A 10431-nucleotide genomic window follows, 5' to 3' on the forward strand; every position below is an offset into this window, starting at 1 on the left:
CTGTGACAGGGAGCGCACCCGGAGCCCAGGCTGGGGGCACCCGGAGGGGTTCCACTTGGCTGCAAGCCCTGGGGCCCGGCTGTCTGGGGAGTGTCAGGAAGCAAAGAACTTTCTCTCCTTCTTACTGATGGGGGCAGGGGGAGATGTCTCTAGAGGCTGATATGGCAGGAGCTGGATAGGGTGCAGGCTCAGCCGGGCCCTGAGGCAACACCCGGCCCTACGGAGGACAGACGGAGCGGCAGGGGTGGGGGAGTGCGGAGGCAGGAAGTGTGAGGGGGCAGGAATGAGGCTAGGGGTCAGTGGCTGATCAAAGGAGAGCCATCTGAGCCGCAAGACTGAAAGACCTCAGGCTAGAAAGCCAGACCTAGCTGGATTTGTGTCCAAGCTCTGACATTTCTTAGCTGTGTGACTAGGGGTGAGGCTCCCACCACCTCTGACCCTCAGTTTCTTCATCCTTAAAGTCCTTAACACAGCCTGGTACATCCACAGCAAGCCTGCAGCGGAGCCCTTCTGAAGCCAGAGACACTCAGGGTTCACTCTCAGACTGGAATTGCATTTAAGAAGTGCACCTAAACAGATAAAGCCAATAGAATAATTTATCCTTCTTTTTTTAAAAAAAAGTCATTTTAAACATTATTCAAGTTTAATACAGAGGACAAACTAGTGGTTACCAGTGGGGAGAGGGAAGAGGGGAGGGGATTAAGAGGTTTAAACTATTATGTGTAAAATAAGCTACAAGGATATATTGTACAACTCAGGGAATATAGTCAATATTTTATGATAACAAAAGAATTATTCAAGTTTATTAAACAAATTTTTAAGGTCTTATAAGATGTTCAACTTTCATCAGCTTCAAGATTTATGTTGCTCCCAAATTTTGCATATGACTGAACTTCCAAATCTAATACTCACTGAATTGACTGCAGTCTGGATTCTAAGGCATCAATTTCTTCTTGTAAATTTTTCTTTGCTTTTTCTAACACTTCTTGTGCTCATTGTTGAGAATGGCTCATGAAAACATCGCCAATTTTAAATCATTTTGATATCATTAAGCAGTCATCACCTGCAAGCATGATGTCCCCACAAGCATCTTCCAGATTTCGAAGTTGTTTCTTTTTTACTTCTATTTCTTCCTTCAGTTCTGGGATTCTACTTGTCTTCTGTGCAAATGTGTCTTTTGTTTGTCTTCGAAAGTAACATTGACATCTTCTGCAGCCACCTTCTTCACAGTGGCTGCCATCTTGGTAGAATCATCCATTCTTTACTTGATTCTGTTGAAAAGAAAAGTGAATCTAAAAACACTCGGTGCAGTGCTCTCAGAATCCATTTTCTTCTGTCCACTTCTGTCCTCTGCTTAGTTTGGCTGCTCTCACCTCAAAGGCCCTGTAAGCCTCCAACCCTAAACTATTCAGCTCTTTCTCATTTCCCTCACCTCACCCCCAGTACTTTATTAAGCGGATTAACTTGGCCCCTTGTCCAGCAATAGGGAAAATAAAGGGAAAAACTGCGGGATCCCTCATAGGATTCCCTTTGGCAGGATGGGATCCTGTGTAGTGACCCCTGTCCCATTCCCATTACTACTATTATTTAAAGCTGTGACAGGACAAAAATGATTAACATATGAGTATTCAAGAGCTTGTCCTAACCCCTGCCCACTAAAAAGACCACATTTTCCCTTCAGTTTCTGCCCATCCTCGCCTGTAAGGAGGGTCTTGCAATGCCAGGTAGAATCTTTTACTTTGGGAATGGAGAACAGAGTTGGAGGGAAAGCAGAGAGGAACCAGATCAGAGGGCAGCAGGGAGGGGGAGGGACTTGGCAAAAGAAGTTAAACCTATTTACTTTCTTAAGAATACAGGAGGGAGGTTTCACTACTGCCCAAGATGTAGAAAGCTGGAAGGAGAAGTGCCCCCATCCTCACAAGAAAAAGCCAGATAAACTACAGATAAGATTATAAAGAGGCAGCTTTGGGAGTGAGGATGTGCAGGACTCTCATCTGGAACAAAACCCTTAAGCTACTTGGGCAAAGGTAGCGAACATTTTTGTCCCCAGGGGCACAGGCAAGATCCCACTGCTGATGAGAGAAGGCTAAAAGAAAACTCCCTCTACCCTGATAGAGGGCAGAGAACTGTCCCAGGCCCAGAAGCCTGAACTAATACCACTGCTAGAGGTCCCCTCCTGCCGGAGGAGGGCAGGAAATCCTATTCAGTGCAAGACTCACCACAAATGTAAGGCAGAGATTGGCTTCCATGGGGAGGAGGGGCAGGAACACTGAGAAAGCCCCACCTCTGAGGCCCAGGCACACAGGTCCAGCCTAAGACTCAGCCAGACCCATGACAAAGAGGACATCTCCCCACTCACTGATCCAGACGTTGGGACTATCAGAGGAGGACTTTAAAATACCTAAAATTAATATATTATAGAATCTAGTGGAAAAGGTGGACAACACACAAGAACAGATGGAAGAATTTCAGCAAAGAGATGGAAACTCAGATTGAGTCTAGTGGAAATCCTAGAAATAAAAATCACAGTATCAGAGATGACAAATTCCTTCAGTGGCTCGTCAGTAGACTGAAAATGGCTGAGGGGTGATTCAGTGAAGACAGACCAATAGAAATTACCTAAACTAAGACACAAAGAAAACAAGAGTGACAAAAAACAAACAAGCAAAACAGAGAACTCAAGAGCTGTGAGATAATATCAAACAGTCTAACGTAAGTGTAATTGGAGCCCCAGAAAGGGGAGAGAGAGTGAGAGCAAGAGTGAGGGTCCTTTTATTGTTCAAGAGGAGGGTAGGGCTTCCCTGGTGGTGCAGTCGTTGGGAGTCCGCCTGCCGATGCAGGGGACAAGGGTTCGTGCCCCGGTCTGCGAAGATCCCATATGCTGCAGAGCAGCTGGGCCCGTGAGCCATGGCTGCTGAGCCTGCACGTACGGAGCCTGTGCTCCGCAAAAGGAGAGGCCGTAACAGTGAGAGGCCCATGTACCGCAAAAAAAAAAAAAAAAAAAGAGGAGGGTAAAGATATTAACTACATTGGATTTTGGTAAATTCATGATGCTCTTTTAATGTCTAAAGAAACCACTAAGAAGATAAAAACAGAGCATATATCTTGATATGATTTCAATTTTCTTAAATTTACTGTGGCTTGATTTGTGACCCAAGATGTGATCTATCCTGGAGAATATTCTGTGCGCACTTGAGAAGAAAGTGTAATCTGCTGTTTTTTGATGGAATGTCTCATAAATATCAATTAAATCTATCTGGTCTATTGTGTCATTTAAAGCTTGTGTTTCCTTATTTATTTTCTGTTTGGATGATCTGTCCATTGATGTAAGTGAGGTGTTAAAGTCCCCCACTATTATTGTGTTACTGTCGATTTCCTCTTTTATAGCTGTTAGCAGTTGCCTTATGTAATGAGGTGCTCCTGTGTTGGGTGCATATATATTTATAATTGTTATATCTTCTTCTTGGTTTGATCCCTTGATCATTATGTAGTGTCCTTCCTTGTCTCTTGTAACATTCTTTATTTTAAAGTCTATTTTATCTGATATGAGAATTGCTACTCCAGCTTTCTTTTGATTTCCATTTGCATGGAATATCTTTTTCCATCCCCTCACTTTCAGTCTGAATGTGTCCCTAGGTCTGAAGTGGGTCTCTTGTAGACAGCATATATATGGGTCTTGTTTTTGTATCCATTCAGTGAGCCTGTGTCTTTTGGTTGGAGCATTTAATCCATTCACGCTTAAGGTAATTATCGATATGTATGTTCCTATGACCATTTTCTTAATTGTTTTGGGTTTGTTTTTGTAGGTCCTTTTCTTCTCTTGTGTTTCCCACTTAGAGAAGTTCCTTTAGCATTTGTTGGAGAGCTGGTTTGGTGGTGCTGAATTCTCTTAGCTTTTGCTTGTCTGTAAAGCTTTAGATTTCTCCATCGAACCTGAATGAGATCCTTGCCGCGTAGAGTAATCTTGGTTGTAGCTTCTTCCCTTTCATCACTTTAAGTATATCATGCCACTCCCTTCTGGCTTGTAGAGTTTCTGCTGAGAAATCAGCTGTTAACCTTATGGGAGTTCCCGTGTATGTTATTTGTCATTTTTCCCTTGCTGCTTTCAGTAATTTTTCTTTGTCTTTAATTTTTGCCAATTTGATTACTATGTGTCTCGGTGTGTTTCTCCTTTGGTTTATCCTGTATGGGACTCTCTGCACTTCCTGGACTTGGGTGGCTATTTCCTTTCCCATGTTAGGGAAGTTTTCGACTATAATATCTTCAAATATTGTCTCGGGTCCTTTCTCTCTCTCTTCTCCTTCTGGGACCCCTATAATGCAAATGTTGGTGCGTTTAATGTTGTCCCAGAGTTCTCTTAGGCTGTCTTCATTTATTTTCATTCTTTTTCTTTATTCTGTTCTGCAGCAGTGAATTCCACCATTCTGTCTTCCAGGTCACTTATCCATTCTTCTGCCTCAGTTATTCTTCTATTGATTCCTTCTAGTGTAGTTTTCATTTCAGTTATTGTATTGTTCATCTCTGTTTGTTTGTTCTTTTATTCTTCTAGATCTTTGTTAAACATTTCTTGCATCTTCTTGATCTTTGCCTCCATTGTTTTTCCGAGGTCCTGGATGATCTTCACTATCATTATTCTGAATTCTTCTTCTGCAAGGTTGCCTATCTCCACTTCATTTAGTTGTTTTTCTGGGGTTTTATCTTGTTCCTTCATCTGGTACATAGCCCTCTGCCTTTTCATCTTGTCTATCTTTCTGTAAATGTGGTTTTTGTTCCACAGGCTGCAGGATTGTAGTTCTTCTTGCTTCTGCTGTCTGCCCTCTGGTGGTTGAGGCTATCTAAGAGGCTTGTGCAAGTTTCCTGATGGGAGGGACTGGTGGTGGGTAGAGCTGGCTGTTGCTCAGAGCGTATATCTTTGAGACTAGTAGAGGGGAATATGGAATGGCACCAAATAATCAACCCAAATGAAGGTGAGAAAGGAGGGAAAAAGAAATAAAGTAAATAGAATAAATAGAAGCACAAGTAAATGATAGATATAAATCCAATATATCTGTATTTAAATAAATATAAATAGAGTAAATGCTCTAGTTCAAATACAGAGGTTTTCTGTTCATCAAAAGGCATGATAAAGAGTGAAACGCAAGCCATAAAGTAAGGAAAAACATGTGCAATGCATTACACCAGAAAAGAAATTACACCCAGAATATATAAAGAAGTTCTAGGAAATAATGAGAAAAAGATAAGAATCAAATTGAAAAATGAGCAAAAAAACTTGAACAAGCACTTCATAAAGAGAAAATTCAAGTGGTCAACAACTTTAAGAATAATCAGAAAAATGAAAATGAAAAATAAGATTTCACTCAAAATAATTTGTCACTAGAGAAACACAAATTAAAACAACAATGACATTCTACTACACAATTATTAAAATGGCTAAAATCCAAAAACTGGACAATACCAAATGCTGATGAGGATGTGAAGTAACAGAACTCTTATTTACTGCTGGTGGGAGTGAGAAAATAATGTATATGTATACACACACACACATACTAGGCTTGGAAAAACTTGTACATATACAAAAATATTTCTAGCATAGCAAAAAACTAAAAACCATCCACTTTTGTTAGACTGGAAAATACATAGTGTTATGTCCATTCAATGGAATACTATACAACAGTAACAATGAACAGCCACATCCATCAACATAGAAATAACTTACAAACATAATGTCGAGTGAAAGAAGCAAATCATAGAAGGATAAATTCAGTATAACTTCACTTATATAAAGTTCAAAAACTGAAAAATGTATTATTTAGTCATGCACAAGTAGATGATAAACTATTAAAAAAAACAAAAACAAGGACATGACTATAATAAAAACCAGGAGAGTGGTTTTGTCTTGAGAAGAAAAGAGGAATGTGACAAGAAGAATCACAGACTTGGAGAGTGGCTGGCAGTGTCCTATTTCTTAACTTGGTTGGCTTCTACACGAATGTTTGATTTATAATTATCCTTTAAACTGTATAAAAACGTTATGTGCTCTTCTGCATAGATTATATATTTCTAATTTTAAAAATTATTAATGAAGAGTATAGAACCATCTATTCCTACTGCATTAGCCTCTTTCTAGTGCTAGCACTTTAGCCTGCTAACCTGCAGAGAGCAGTCAACCTACCCCCTCAGGCCCTGCCACTGGTAGAGGCAAGGTTGGTATCACTTAGGCATGACCTTCACCCACTCCCACTACACTTCATGCCTTGCTCCCTAGTGCTACTATTTCTACCACCAGTGCACATTTCTGGCAATTCTCTTTGGCCTGGGTAGCTCTTATGCAGTTAACAACTATGTGCCAGGTACTGTTCTACGAACTGTGGATATAGCAGGGAACAAGACAAGAAAACTTTTCCTCAACCAATTTACATTATATTCTAGTGCAGGCAGACACATATGTCAATAAACAAAGAAGGTGGTTTCAGGTACTAAGTTCCATGGAATAGATAAAATAGGGTAACATGGAGTCAGAAGTAGGCTTTTGCCAGGACAATGTGGGAAGGTCTTTCGGAGAAGATAATACTTGAGGGGAAACATGTCTGACGATGAAGGAAGCAGTTCTGTAGAAAAGACTTCAAGACAAAATTAACAGTAAGTGCAAAGGTCCTGAGACAGGAATCAGTTTGCCATGTCTAGGAACAGAGAGAAGGCTGCTGTGGCTAGAGCACATGAATGAGGAGAAGGACGAGATGAGGCTAGAGAGGTAGGCAAGGGTCAGTCGCACCAGGGTTAGGGGGAGGGATGTCATCCTAAGTGCAGTGAGAAGCCATAGGGTGTTTGTTTGTTTGATATTTAACCCAAGGGTTAGTTACAAAATTTAAAACAACTCTTTAACTACAGCTTAATTGAGGTATAATTCACAAGCCACAGAATTCCCCTTTTTAAAGTGAAAATTCAATTGTTTTTACTGTATTCACAGAGTTGGACAATCATCTCCACAAACAACTTTAGAATATTTGCATCATATCAATATGAAAAAAAAGATGAAAACCACATACCTATTAGCAGTCACTTCTTCTCACCCCGAACCCCAAGCTCTAGGCAAGGGATGATCTACTTTCTGTATGGATTTGCCTATTCTGTACATTTCATATACATGGAATTATACAATATGTGGAGTTTTGTGACTGGCTTCTTTCACTTGGCATTTTTGTTTTGGGCCCTTTTTTCTTTCTTTTGGCTTTCTTAGTGTAAAAACTTCTTTTTCCTTTACTTCTTTTCTGTCTATTAATTAATAAGAAAGACATGTTGAAGTCTCTGAACATAATTATGATTTTGTCTATTTTTCCTTGCAATGCTAGCAGTTTTTCTATAATATATTTTCAAATTATTAGGTGCATATGCTTTTAGAATTATGTCCTTCTGATGAATTCACTCCTTTCTCATTAGGAAATGATATTCTTTATCCCTGATTATATTCTTTGCTCTGAAATCTACTTTATCTGACATTAATATAGTCACTCGAACTCTCTTTGTACTATTGATAGTATGGTATATATTTTTCAATCCTTAAAATTGAAGTATAGTTGATTTACAATATTATATTAATTTCAGGTGTACAACATAGTGATTCAATATTTTTTATAGATTATACTTCATTTAAAGTTATTATAAAATATTGGCCATATTCCCTGTTCTGTAGAATTGATCGTATAATCTTGTATTATTTTATACATAGCAGTTTGCACCTCAGTCCATTTACTTTTAACCTATTTATGACTTTATTTTTCGAGTGAGTTTCTTGGACGAAGCACGACGTTGAGTCTTGGTTTTATATTTAATCTAATGCTTTATACCTTTTAGTTGAGGGTATATAATTTACATTTAATGTGATTATTTGTATGGTTAGGGTGAAATCTATCATCTTGCCATTAGATCTATCTCTTTGTTCCCATGTATGCTCACCCAGCTTCCCTTAAGGACAACATCCCACATAACCATAGTGTGTTGTCAAAAATCATCACCTTCATTTTTGAGACTTATTTTCAGTGGGTTCAGAATTTTAGGTTGATAGTTCCTTCAGTACTTTAAAATATTGTCCCACTCTCTTCTTGCTTGTTTCTGAAGAGAAATCTGTTATTATCCTTATTTTTGTTCCTTCGTGTTGCGGTATGTCTTTTTCCTCGTGCTGGTGCTAAGGTTTTCTCTTCATCATTGATTTTGAGCAGTTGACTGTGAAGTGTCTAGGTACAGTCTTTCATGTTTCTTGCACTTGCAGTTCATTGAGCTTCCTGGATATGTGGGTTTATAGCTTTCATCAAATTTGGGGAAACGTTGGCCATTATTTTCAGGTATTTTTCTGTCCCCTACTCCCTTTTGTTTCCCCAGGGTACCAAATTACACACATATTAGACTGCTTGAAGTTGTCTCACAGTTAACTGATGCTCTTTTCATTTTTAAAAGTTTTCTTCTTACTCCCCGTGTTTCACTTTGAATAATTTCTATTATTGTCATGAAGTACCCTAATTTTTCTTCTGAAATGCCTAATCTGCTGCTAATCTCATTCACCGTATAGCTCAGATATTACAGTTTTCATCTCTAAAAGTTTCAATTGGCTCTTTATATCTTCTATGTCTCCATTTAAAATTTCAATACATATATGTAGTTATAAAAACATTTTAAAACGTTCCCCTCTGTTAGTTTTTACATCTGTGGTAATCCTGGGCCTGTTTTGATTATTTGAGTTTTCTTATTGTAGGTTGTATTTTCCTGCTTATTTGCATTTCTGATCATTTTTATTTGATGCAAGTAATTGTGACTATTACCTTGTTGAGTGTTGGATATTTTTATATTTCTATAAATATTCTTGAACTTTGTTCTGGGGTGCACTTAAATTAGTTTGAAACAGTTTGATCCTCTTGGGGTATTTCTTTTAAGGTTTGTTAGGCAGGATGAGAACGGCAATTCGTCCAGGGCTTATTATTCCCCACGACTAAGGCTAAACTCTTTTGAGCACTCTACCTGAAGCCTCGTGAAATATGTAGCTTTTCAGTCTGGCTGGTGGGAACCAACACTATTCCTGGCCTTGTGTGAGTGCCAGCTACTATTTCCTCTAATATTTCCAGGTGGTTCTTTCCCCAGTCCTTTGATAGTGTCTTCACACACATGTGCCAATCAGCATTCTGCTGAACACATGAGGTGTCCCTCTGCAGATCCCAGGAGTTTCTCTGTGACGCGCTCCTTCCCTGTTCTTTGTCCTGCACGGTCGATCTCCCTTAGTCTCTCTGGACTCTTAATTCTCCCTTCTCAAGCACCAGCTCCTCCTGGGTTCTCCTGTTCTAGGGTCTGGAAACTCTCTCCTGTGTTAGGTTCCCCCCTCTCAAGAATCACTGTCCTTTGGTGTTTGTTGTCTAGCATCTTGAAAACCATTGTTTCATGTATTTCATTTGGTTGTTGTTTTTTCAGGCAGAAGAGAAATCTAGTCCCTGTTATTCCATTTTGGCCAGAATCAGAAGACCGTGGCCTGAGGGGTCCTATTGAGGCACGTTTGTAGGTTGGAATGATCTAGGAAAGGGAGAGAGGGAGAGAGAGAGAGGGTGCTGCAGAGAAAGGAGATAATTGAAGGAGGGAAATCCTTAAGAAGCAGGAGGATGTCATCCAGATCCCTGGGAGAGGGTGTGATCTTACTAAGGAACTGGAATACTTTCTCCATTATGACTAGAGGGAAGGCAGGCATGTGGGTCCAGCTGTAAGTAAATCAGTAGGAATAGTGGTTGGGAGAAGTGTCTTAATTTGGGTTCCGCCCGCAGACCATGAGACAAAGAGTTGCGTGTAAGTCATTCTTTAGGAGGGGATCCCTGGAAACACTATTACAGGAGTGGGGAAGTGAGGCAGGCAGGGGAAAGCAGCAAACAAAGGCAACATGACCAAGCAAGTTACCACTGTGGGTAACTGGAGCTTAGCGTGGGGAAGATGCCTCCGAGTTATCCCAAATTAAGAGGTGAGAGAGCTGGCTTATTTCGTTATCAGCTCCCATTGGTCCCTGGTTGACTGGAGGGCCATAAATTTCCCAGCATTTCACTACCTGCATGGGGCACAACAGGTCCCTGTGCCAGAGAAAGCCCTTGGGCGGACGGAGAGGCCAAAGCTGGGAGATGGAGTCCAGCCAGCTGCCCCTGAAATGGAAACGCTTAAAGTGGCGATGAGTGGGGCACCAACAGCATCTCAGCGTACGCTGCAGACGGTCACTGCCGCTTGTGAGTCCAGGGTTTAGTCTATACAATATGAGGCAAGGTCATTGTCTGAGGGGGAGATTGGAGGGATGAGGAAATGTCACTCTCAGTTGGGGTGCCCTAAGTGAGACTGCACAGGCCCGGGTGCTACAGCTGTTGATCAGCCCTTGATTCTAATACAGGCACACACGTGTGTGTGCACAGGCAGCCA

The 10431-nt window shown here is 40.5% G+C and overlaps 1 pseudogene; it reads right to left on the bottom strand.

Annotated features, from left to right (window-relative positions):
* Positions 1–656: 656 nt before the first annotated feature.
* Positions 657–9963, bottom strand: LOC141279345 (prefoldin subunit 4 pseudogene; annotated as a pseudogene).
* Between the last annotated feature and the right edge of the window lie 468 nt (positions 9964–10431).

This window comes from Tursiops truncatus, chromosome 8 (genome assembly GCF_011762595.2).
Source record: "Tursiops truncatus isolate mTurTru1 chromosome 8, mTurTru1.mat.Y, whole genome shotgun sequence".
Taxonomy (NCBI): Eukaryota; Metazoa; Chordata; class Mammalia; order Artiodactyla; family Delphinidae; genus Tursiops; species Tursiops truncatus.